This window comes from Dermacentor albipictus, chromosome 2, assembly GCF_038994185.2.
Source record: "Dermacentor albipictus isolate Rhodes 1998 colony chromosome 2, USDA_Dalb.pri_finalv2, whole genome shotgun sequence".
NCBI classification, from domain to species: Eukaryota; Metazoa; Arthropoda; class Arachnida; order Ixodida; family Ixodidae; genus Dermacentor; species Dermacentor albipictus.
Window position 1 is genome coordinate 98,481,693 of NC_091822.1, and position 11,222 is coordinate 98,492,914.

General features: G+C 40.9%; 1 long non-coding RNA gene across 1 annotated transcript; it reads right to left on the bottom strand.

Moving 5' to 3' along the window:
* Positions 1-648: 648 nt before the first annotated feature.
* LOC139055496 (uncharacterized) lies at positions 649-10,645 on the bottom strand. The gene is made up of 5 exons (XR_011511806.1): positions 10,228-10,645; positions 9,417-9,507; positions 6,492-6,677; positions 4,521-4,682; positions 649-745 (listed from the first exon to the last, which is right to left on the bottom strand). It is a non-coding gene; the product is annotated as an uncharacterized lncRNA (long non-coding RNA).
* Positions 10,646-11,222: the final 577 nt, after the last annotated feature.

Genomic DNA, 11,222 nt, shown 5'->3' on the forward strand with positions numbered 1-11,222 from the left:
GTAATACAAGATACGAGTGCTTCTGTATCTAGAAAACGGAAGACTCTGTATTCTGAATCTGTACTGTAACCGTTAAAGTACGGTGCTTCTCGTATTCAGAAAACGGAACACACTGTATGCTGAATCTGTACTATAACTGTTAAAAAACAGGTGCTTGCCGTATTCAGAAAACGAAAGACTCCGTATGCTAAATCTGTACTATATCCGTTAAAGTACAGGTGCTTCCCGTATTTCATCTTGCAGAGCATATCCATTATTCGAAGAATGTGCCATCGGGGACAAAATTGCCCAGGACGTGCGAGAGTCGACCGAATTTCATTGGTGTGCTATTTGCTGGGATCAGCCGTGCCACCATCTGCGTTCGGAATGTGTATACGTGACCCACTGTTTTCAGCGGTCTTGAGCAGAAATGTAATTTGGTCAACGCTTGCACTTCCAGGGTACTTCTGTCCACGATAGTACATCTCCTTTAATGCAAATGTCATGAAGGCAGCTCTTAGTCAAAGCAGCAGGTCACCATTGAGAAAATTGTCTTGCCAACACACTGACATGGCTGCAGAGATGAAACACTTTGCACTTTGTGATATGAATGCACTGCATAGCATATATACAAAAAGGTGCAACATTTCAGTACTCAAGTTCTTAGACCACAGAAGCAACTTTATTTTCTTCAATCACTCGTCTTGCACTTCTTCCTGGTGAAAGTTGTTCTTGACTCCAAACGCTTGCAAGGATAAACTTGCTGCTGTTAGGACAAACAAATAGTATTCGTGAATATCCATCCTAAAGAAAGCGGCAAAAAAGTATAACCACAGAACACGACAAAGCAGCAACTTCTGTGTTAGAAAAACATGTAAGTAGATCAACAGTGTTGGAACAGGGGATGTTGCTGTAGCGAACATTTCGACATAGGTGCTTGTCATTAGGGTAGCAAATGTTTTCCTTGGCTGTGTTGTTTTAGATTGTGCATATCTCACTGGCCCCTAGCCTCATTGGGGGAGAAGTAACTGGTGCATATAATAGGTCAAGAGAAGCCAAAGTGTTAAAATAAAGGAAGGAAGGGTGTGCTTAGCAGTGGTGATTGTGATGGAGCGGGTATGAGCAACGCTGTCAGTACTTGCCAAGAGTAGGGGTGACCAAAACAGAAAACGATGTACACATGTATGCAGTCATTAATCCAGTGGACCCAATCTTCCCAGAAGACATAATAGGTATCAAGATAAACAGTTTGCACTTTTGGAAAAGGAAAACGAAGAATTAAGGAAAATAAATTTTGTATCAAGATGCATCTGGTTAAGATCACTGCAAATGGTAAATGAAGGCACATTATGAATATATATTTTGTTGAAAGCCGATGAAGAAAATATATATTAACCAAATATTAAAAAATAGGGACATTAAAATTAAACTGGGTATGACCATAAAACAGTAAAGAACAGCCTGTGGAAAAAAATGGGATGGATAATATAACCAGGTGCAAGATTGAAAAACGTCGAGTGCTGTTTATATTCATGCTGCCGTTGACGGCTTCAAGTTTCTGTCTTCCTGTGGAACCTTTGTCTTACTTGAACAAGGGAATGGGTCATTTTTTAAACAAGCCAGTTCAAATGCAGTTCAAAGCTTCAGTGGTGTTATAATGAAAGAAAATATTATGGTCAGTTCTCCTGCTCATCTTGAAACTTATTGCGCGCTACAAACAGGGACGAAGAATAGAAGAAACACAATGTTAAGCGCTCTTCCTTATGTTTCTTCTATTCTTCGTCCCTGTTTGTTGCGCACAATAAGTTTCAAGATGAATTTGTTCCAACTAGGCCGACTCGCAGTCTTGCTTCAGTTCTCCCGGATGTGCTTTCATTCACCAGTTATTTCCACCGGTGTAAGTTCAAAATTTAATGGTCTAAATGGACCTTAGCTCCTGGCAAACCATTAGCTGGTCTTTTTTTCAACACAGATGCCTGCACGTTATATGTGTTGGCAGGAGTGCTAGCGAACTACATTATACTTGTTGCCACAACCAAAGTGAAACTTGGTAACAGTGATTGAAAAAAAAAACAGCATTCCACAATACTGATTCAAGTCGTCTGAAAAAGTTGCTTAAGTTAACGTACACCCCCTACTCCACCAGATACAATTATTCACCACACTGACTCTCATGGTGTCAACCATGCTATTACAACACTAGGCATCAAGTGAGGAGAATTAGGGGATAAGAGGGCACAATGCTTTTTGTTAGAACATCAAATGTGCTTTACATAAATGCTACATTCCAACTAACAAAGGAGCAACCGGTTTGTGAGATAGTGACCAATGCATACGAAAGCTAATGACATTCTGTGCAGCAGAATGTTGACGATGAGGTGTTATGCGCACAAGTGTACTCTTTCACACAAAATGACATCCTGCACTCAAACCTTGTGCCAACATTAGAGTTTGAAAAACACCATAGTGGAAAGCAAAGAGTGCTAAATTTGTTGAAAATTACTAAAAATTATACGATTATTCATTATCCTTACTGTTCGTTAAAGATTCACAGATTGTTCCCTACGGGTGCTGTAAACAGGCACCCTGCTTTTACAGTGGTAGCAACAATGATCTGTGGCACAGACAAGAATAAATGCTCATGAAGTTTATGCAAGACTATATCCTACAAATTACACCCAATTTCACATTCCAATATGGTAGAAGAGGAAGACGAAAAAAACTACTTTCTGGTGGAGGATGCATACCCCAGAATAGAAGAAACAAGTGTACCCTGACCATTGCTGCTGCTGAAGCCTGTGCACTAGCAGTTATATATAATATGGCAGTTACAATTGTTTTTCCACAAGCACTGCAAGCTGCGGCCAGTTTACCAGTACACAGCTGTAATAAATTTAGGGCAAGCTAAAGCTCTCTAATGGATTTATCTCATATGACACAATTGGAATGCAATATTCTGCAAATAAGTGAAGCGCGATGTGCCATCCCATACAATGAAACACCTTTGAAGAATCTGAATCACCACCTGCACTCTTAGGCAAAGTTACACCCTTTGGAGTGCCCCTTCTGCCACACAACAATAATCGTTATCTGCCTTGATGCGTTTCCTTTCTTGAAAACGCCACGCCCGCTACTTTGTTGTCGGGAATGCTATCATGCTGATAACGCGCATGCCGTTCGTTACTGGAAAGCACAGGGCTCGCAGCGGTAAAGAAAGGAAATGCATAAAGGCAGATGACAATTATCGTTGTGTGGAAGAAGGGGCACTTCAAAGGGTGTAACTCTGCCTAAGAGTGTGAGCCGTGACGAGGGAAAAGAGTGTGTTCTGTGTAAAGTAGTGCACCTGTATAACCTAAAGCTTTGGAGAATGCATTTAGTATGAGCTGGGAAGGTTCCTAATTTTAATTGCACACAGTGAAAACCTCCATGCAGTTTTGCAAAACGCAAACCCTCTACCTTTTTGTTGTTCAAACGTAATGACACGTAGGGCCATAACATGTACATTATGGGTTTCGTTCCCAAACAATCAAAGTGAATAGCACCACCCTAAGTGTTATGTGCCTTTTTGTTAGAGTCTAATGCTGCGATCGGCAGGGAAACGGATTTCTGGAGCAATATAAAGTATTAGGTACTGTGATCTCAGTTCTTTCACTGCTGTTTAAGCATTATCGGGTCCTAAAGTAAAAAAACGAGGAATAAATACATGCATATTTTACGTTACAACCCTCATAAGTATTTAGTATTCTGGATTATAAAGGATTCCAGATTTACAATGCAGGACAGATTTTATTCCACTGAAAGAATGGCATCATGCCAATGATTCTGCATTTGGTGCTATATTTATTTGTATTTAGTTCAGTTGGAATGTGTGTGTATCGTCAGCGATATCGCTTGACATGTTTTATATTGACTGCTTTCTAAATTTAGGCAAATTCGTATTCGCAAATAACCTTGTATGACACCAAGAACTTGCTTAGCAGGAGTATTTCTAACATTTGCAAGATATGAGGCTCTTGAATGCATATCTCAGCCTGGGGTGCACGCCGCCCCCTAATCTCATCAGCAAGTTTCTGGAAGTTGCTTGAACGGGAGAAATAGGGAATTTATAACAGGTGACTTATGCAGCATAAGAATGATGTCCGCAAGAAGCAAGCATCAAGAACTATAAAATGAAGACTATAAAATGCAAGGATTATTTGGGATGATTTAAAATTCTGGCATTGGAACGAAATGTCTTTCAATCTATATATAAACTATGATTATTCACTTTACTACCACTACCTTCATTAGAAACATTCATAATCATTATCCTATCTATGCCACATCATCCTAGCTAATATTCAAGCCTTCATAAGCTGCTTTTTTTACTGCTAATTCTCTGTGGGAAAGAGGTGTCCGTATGAAGACCATATCATATACATATTACCCGTTTTTTGATAAATGATAAGGGAAAAACTTCACACCAAAAATGCATTGAGCTTGAGCAAGTTCTGCATTTGATACTGTTGATTCTTTTTTTCCCTTTGCCATCATTGACCCACCTGGTTAGCTAAGTAGACAGAAAAGCTGCAGGAGAAAGGCGGGGGTGCCAAACCAGACTTGTGCCCCAGGGGACCTTTTCACGGTCACTGGAGGAACTGCCTGTGGCCTCGGCATCTTCCTTGAGGGCCATGGCCATGTCTAAGAAACCTTGTCTCCACAGGCTGCACAAAGAAAGATAATTTGCTGAGCTAAGTCTTTTTCTTAAAAGAGCCCATTTAAGTTGTATTCGTGGCTTTGCACCACAAAATGACATATGACTGGCCACTCAAGACACTTTTAATGTATTCGCAGGCTTATTCCTTGGAAAAACACTTTTATGTAGCACACAATGAGTAACAGTAACAAAAAAGTGTATCAGGAGGCTTTCATATTGCTCTACAACTTTTCATTGACACATTTAATTTAATTATTTGAGATATTTAATAACTAATTAAGAATTATGCAATTAGGCAGAATGCACAATATAATCAGAGTATCTCCAAGCGATGGCAAACATTACCTTCATTTTGTCTAGTTACATCGCATTTACATATTTCTAAATCTTGGTGCATGATAGTCAAGACACCCTGTAGATCAAAAAACAATATTAAAACTTTCATAATCATCTTTTGCGTGTTATTGGTAGCTATGGCTGCTTCAAGTTATTCTTTCAGTATGGTACAAGCAGTTTTGAAGTGAAATTGTTTTGCATCGAGGGCATGTAATCTAGACAATCAAGCAAAAGGTCAAGTTGTGTTCACTATTCAGATGTTTAACTAAGAAGCTGCAGGAAAAGGAAACAGGACACAACACCTAATAAACAATGCAAAATTTGAAAATTTAAAGTGAACAAGAAACCAGTTTTTGAAAACACAGAAAAAAAGCCAGCAGCTTACATCGAATACACCCTTGCTATGTACTCCAAGTGAAGTTGTTACCGCAATGCTTGGGCACCATATGAACGTAACAATCAATAACTTCGAGCAGAATATTAACACCACTAAATGAACTGGCATTTGAAGATTCTTGATCTGAAATCCTCAACGACTTGTTCTGGCGTTTAATCTGTCAAGCTCAATCTGTATTCTCAAAAGCTGGCTCTCGGCCATAATTTCTCTAAACGCAACATCAGCTTAAATCTCAAGATAGGGTTGACCTGTAAATAAAGTGGATAATGCATGGCAAACATCATGAACTCTCTTACATGTTAACCTGAGGGTTCACTCATGCAGCCATGAAATTGTGATGCAGACACAATATATTCAAGCTGGTTTTGTGAAGTGTTTCATGCTTTCAAGGCTTCTTCAGTTGTAAAAGCTGTCTCCATTAGCTAAATAAGCGATGAGAATAAAAAAAGAACTTCATGCTCACAATATGTTGGCCATTTGCAAGTAAACAGCAGCCTTTTTGGGCGCCCAGGTTGCCTGGTGCAAATCTACTATGCCACAGTACTTGCGTTACCCAGACCAGCCACTTTAAAATGCAATGTGTTCAGAACCCTTTCCCTCTGTTTGTCTGCTTTGGAAACAGTTTAACATGTGTTCAGTAGGCGTCGAGAAAGGGGACAGAAAACACTGTGCACCACTGATTTCTAACATGTTTCGCTGGATGCAGCACACCGCACCGGATGCAGGTGAAGCCAGTGGAAATGCGATGTCATGCAGTCGCTTGTCCTGGAAGCAGGGCATATGGTGGACTAACTAGTGCGTGCGATCAGATAATATTGCTGCCGAAAAACCTTTCTTTGTGGTTTTTCACATTTTAGGAGGTCTCTACATGTCTGGTAAGCACTTTTATGACAATCTGAACCCGTATACGATAGTGTTCTCTTACATCAAGTTTTTTCTGATTTACCAGTGTTTCCATTGCACGCCACTTATGTTAGCGACACTGTAGACACTACAATGGAAAAATTCTGGACACCTCGAAACACTGCTTGGGTAGTTTATGGCACATCAGGCAAGCATGTTAGGGGAAGAAATGCCACACACCCGTGCAACAAAGTGCTGCCGCAAAGTTGTGAAGCACCAACTTCCAGGACAAGGCCGGCTTCAGTCGAGGGTGCTCGATGTGCTGTTCATCCCCTGTAGTAGAGATCAGTGGCGTGGACCCTTTTATACTGGCTGTCTTTTCTGGCCGGAACCTTGGCAACAGCTTCCACCATACTTTTTTTGAACCTGCAACACGTGCAGAGAAAGTCACATCACTGTGCGTTGATTGTATGGCTTTATTGTGCTACACATTCTATCAAATCATTAAAAAATACAGTTCACACATTTTTACTACTGTATATAGACAGTCTAGTTGCTATACACGCGAAACATTACCATTCCTCTGAGAGAATGCAACAATAGAAGTGTACACTGCAAAGCTCAACTAAAATTTAAATTGATGTGACACCGTATGAGCATACAGTATGCTTACTGTATGCTCTAGCCCTGTGTCAAGTAAAAGTTAATGGTCAATCATTTATGGTGTATTTCTACTTATTCTGGGTCATCAAACTGTACAATCAATGTTCCAAGTTTACACATTGTTGGCTTTTGATTGCCTATGTGATCCGTTTCCTACTTACGCATACAGTAATCCCACTGTAAGAAGGAAAAAGAGAATAGGAAATGCCGTGATAATCTTCTACATTTGATGAGGGCAGGAGCAATGGCCAATAGCATGTGGTTGAAGCTACATAAATACTCAGTTTTCACACAGCTTAATTATTCAGCAAGTAATAAAGAGCTATCCTGTGCACCTCTGCATGACCAATAAAATCTGACTACTTGACACTGCACTAAGGCTGCCGCTTGGTACTGTTCGGCAGTTCAGCTTTGGTTTTCTGATATATAGAACTGTTTAAGTACCAGTAGTTTACTTTGCGATAAAATGGAGCTTGGAGCACTGGTAATTTGCACATAAATAATGCGACAGCAAATATAACACAAGGATAGGAATATGGGTCTCTTGGAAAAAGTACATACACATTATGATTATAATGTGATGTGATGCCACAATGAAACAGAAAGCAACGCATAGAAGTGGACGGCGCTTTCATGCCACCAAGGTTATTAGACAGACAGTACTTCAGAAGTGCCCGCAACACAATGTGTTGGCGGGCTAGTTGGTGTGAATCCATAAATACTTTGTTAAGCGCAAAACATTGGACACAAGAAAGACAACCAGCACAAGGCGCTACACTCAACTGACATCACTTTATTGCGTCGCTCCTTTATAAATAGTAGAATCTAGAAGAACATGCGCAGTAAGCACGAAGTGCGGAGACCACCAACCAATCACAAGAGCGTACTCATGCGACGGGATCCAAAAAACCATACTGAGCACTGCACAAAGTTAAAGAAGGCACACTAATGCACTGTGACCCCAAAGACTGTATGAAGAAAGCTTCCGATAACTCTCGGGCGGTGGTATCACAGCACTTTTTCAAAATCGTAGTATCACGATGCATGGCTTTGCACTTCCATATTTTACAATGTTGAGCCAAATGGGAACCTGTGCCTGTTGGTATGGATCGCTTAGGTTCGCAATGTTTCGTGATGCTACGATTTTGAAAAAAGAGCCGTGATACCACCGCCAGAGAGTTATCGGAAGTTTTATTCATACAGTCATTGGGGTCACAGTGCATTAGTGTGCTTTCTTTAACCTTGTACAGTGCTCAATATGTTTTTTTTTATTCTGTCGCATGAGTGTGCTTTTTTGATCAGATGTTGGTGATTCCTGCACATGGTGTTCACAGCGCATGTTCTAGATTCTGCTGTCTACAAAGGAGGGACGCAATAAAGTGATGTCAGTTGAGGGTAGCGCCTTGTTCTGTCGTCTTTCTTGTGTCCGTTGTTTTGTGCTAAAAAAGCAATGATGTATTCCTTGTGTGTGTTTGAAGACAGCTCCACACGCAGTAGCATATCCAGTATTGCTGCCCAGTGGTTTAGCTCGCCGCAGTTTGAAGTGCCACAAAACATAAGGAGAGAAACCTGCATTATAGTCTTGTTGCAAACAAGAATATAACGTGAAGTGCATTCTGAGGCCAGAAACTATATAAAAAAATTTCATGATGCACCGCTGTGCAAGGTTTTATAGCAAAGTCAAATACATTTAGTGTAAATATCACACTATGATGGTGCACAATGGTGGTAATCTGTAATAATATAAAAGGTGCCTTAATGTTACAACAAAAGCTGACATTACATAATAATAGCCCTGTAAAATTTAGCATGCAGGGGCACCGCTTGGTTAAACAATAGTGATGTATTGTCTATGTACACAAGTATTACCCACGCATTTCTGCCATTGTCTAAATGGCATAAATGAATGGGTAATACTTGTATACATAGATATTACATCTCTATTGTTTAACCAAGTGGGTAAACTATGTCTGCCTGACACAAGATTAGAATTAAACCATAAATTATATATAGTCACCCTAACAGTAACACCTCATTTGAACTTCACAGTAAGTAGACGCCTGTTGATGCCAGCCTCCCCCAATGCTAAACTGTGCTGCATGCTCTACAGAGAAATTATAGTGGTATCACTCAACTCTGAAGCAATTCAGGACTGCATCACTGTAGAAGACATCTACAAATGTCCCATTTCATGTATAACAGCCTGAATTGCTTGCACATCTTACCAAGTGCAAATTAAAATTTCTTGTTTAGCATTTTTGCCTGCTAGACCACAATCCAATGTCATCAATATATTAACATATTACCTCAAAGAACCTAATTTGGCTTATAGATTAACACCTTTGCCTACTGCCACAGCTGCACCCTGTCATATGCGTTGCAATCATAAAGGAGTGCTGGTCCACCAGCACTCCAATGTCACTAACAGTGATCACCTACACAGCTAAGTAAACGGTCATGATTCAGGTGGCAAATAGCTATGAGAAAAAAAAATCCACTCACCTTGAGAGCTATAATACTGCAATAACTTGAGAGAGATGGACCCATTGCAGGCAGCAGACCTCTTCTCAGCTGCAGCACAACAGCAACTTGCCTTTCAGTAAAAGAAAAGGATTGATTAGTAATGATAAGTTACCTTGTTTTTGCTGAGTATCAATACAATCTGACTTTCATGCATATCCACTCTCCGCTTTAGTAATACAACTTAATTATTCGTAAAATAAAAGAGTCAATGATGATACCTTTCGCTTCTCTTGTATGTACAAATTTTTTCGCACTGATACCCCGTTTACTGCTTGCTTAGTGGCACGAATGCCTTGACTGCCCAGACATCATTCGAAGGAACACGTCTTGCTGCACCGTTTGCGGTGCAGCAAGACGTTTTTTTCTGGTCACAATTAAAACGTGCACCCAAGCAAGAAAGTAACGATCACAGGTAGTGAGCGACTGCTATTGCCTCGAACGTTTATTTCCGTATTTTAACAGAAGTTCTTGTATCGGATACAGTATGCTCTCAAGCCAATACAAGCGTCAATACAAGAGCTCAACTGAACGCAGTTTTATTCTACGCTTTTAACGCGAGTGAACAAAAGGTTAGAAGTACCTCACGGAAATTGCGATCGAGCCAATCGCGCTACGACTGGAATCGATCTGAAAAGATAGGGTGATCCCTTTCCCCATTCATGCGTCATTTTTGCCCTAAGACGTTGCATAGTGGTCTTTTGAAACAATATTTCTGTTCGCGACACCGGCTTACCACACATCATTTTAACACCTGCGTTATGCAAACCAAATAAGATTAAAATGGGCTTACCTCATGAGGAAGTTACGAGCGCGCGTAGACTGTTGAACACCCGTTGAGAGCAAGCAGGCTATCCGTGTCCAAGCGCATACGTGCACCCAAACACAGGACAACTTCTTCGATGCCGCAGCGTGCAGAGTTTTGTACACGAAGTGAAAGACACCCAGCGCAAATATCTCCGCGCGATGACGGCAAATGATGAGCGCACAAGCGTACACAACACAGCGACAAATTCGGAACTTTGCCAATTCGAACGTGCCGAGACCCAAGCAGCGTAACCATCCATCGTTGCTGTTCTTCGCTCCCGATGCGTCAATCTCTCTTCCTTGGGGTCTTGCTCCACTCTTGAGCACAAATCAAGAGATATTTACGGCGAATTAACAACATTTACAACACAACTCGAAAAATGCCGGCTGACAACACATGTGCATCTCCGTACACCACTCCTTCAACGGACGCGCAGCGCGCGCTGCCCCCTGGTGCCGCACTCTGAGCGCGGAGAACCGAACGGAATCGGTTTCGTTTTCGCATTTGTGCTCTAGTTACTGGAACTGGAATATAATTGCTTGACAATTAATTGAATTCTAAGAGAGGAGAACGCTTTCTCTCCCACAAGTTAGTGCGTTTTATACAAAGGGAGAGAGAATTCAAAAAACAGAAAGGCAGGGAGGTCAACCAAAGCATTCGCTACTGGCAATAGCAAACCCCTGTGCTACAATGAAGTGCAAAGCAATGCACTGCGATGCGTCCATAAGCTCTAGTACAGTGATAATTTGGGCTGGTTGGTGCATGTAATGAACGGGTAAATAATGAGTTGTGTCATAACATTACCCATGCATAAAGCACGTGGAACTAATGGTGTTGCATTCTAGGTCAAAAAGAAATAAAGCTTGAATCGTTACATCTCGACACTGGGCATTCTTTCCTTCCGAAATGTTTTTTTCTTCTTTTTGACAGTATACACAGTACTAGCACGGTAATAGGTCCTTCATCTTCAGTCACCTTCC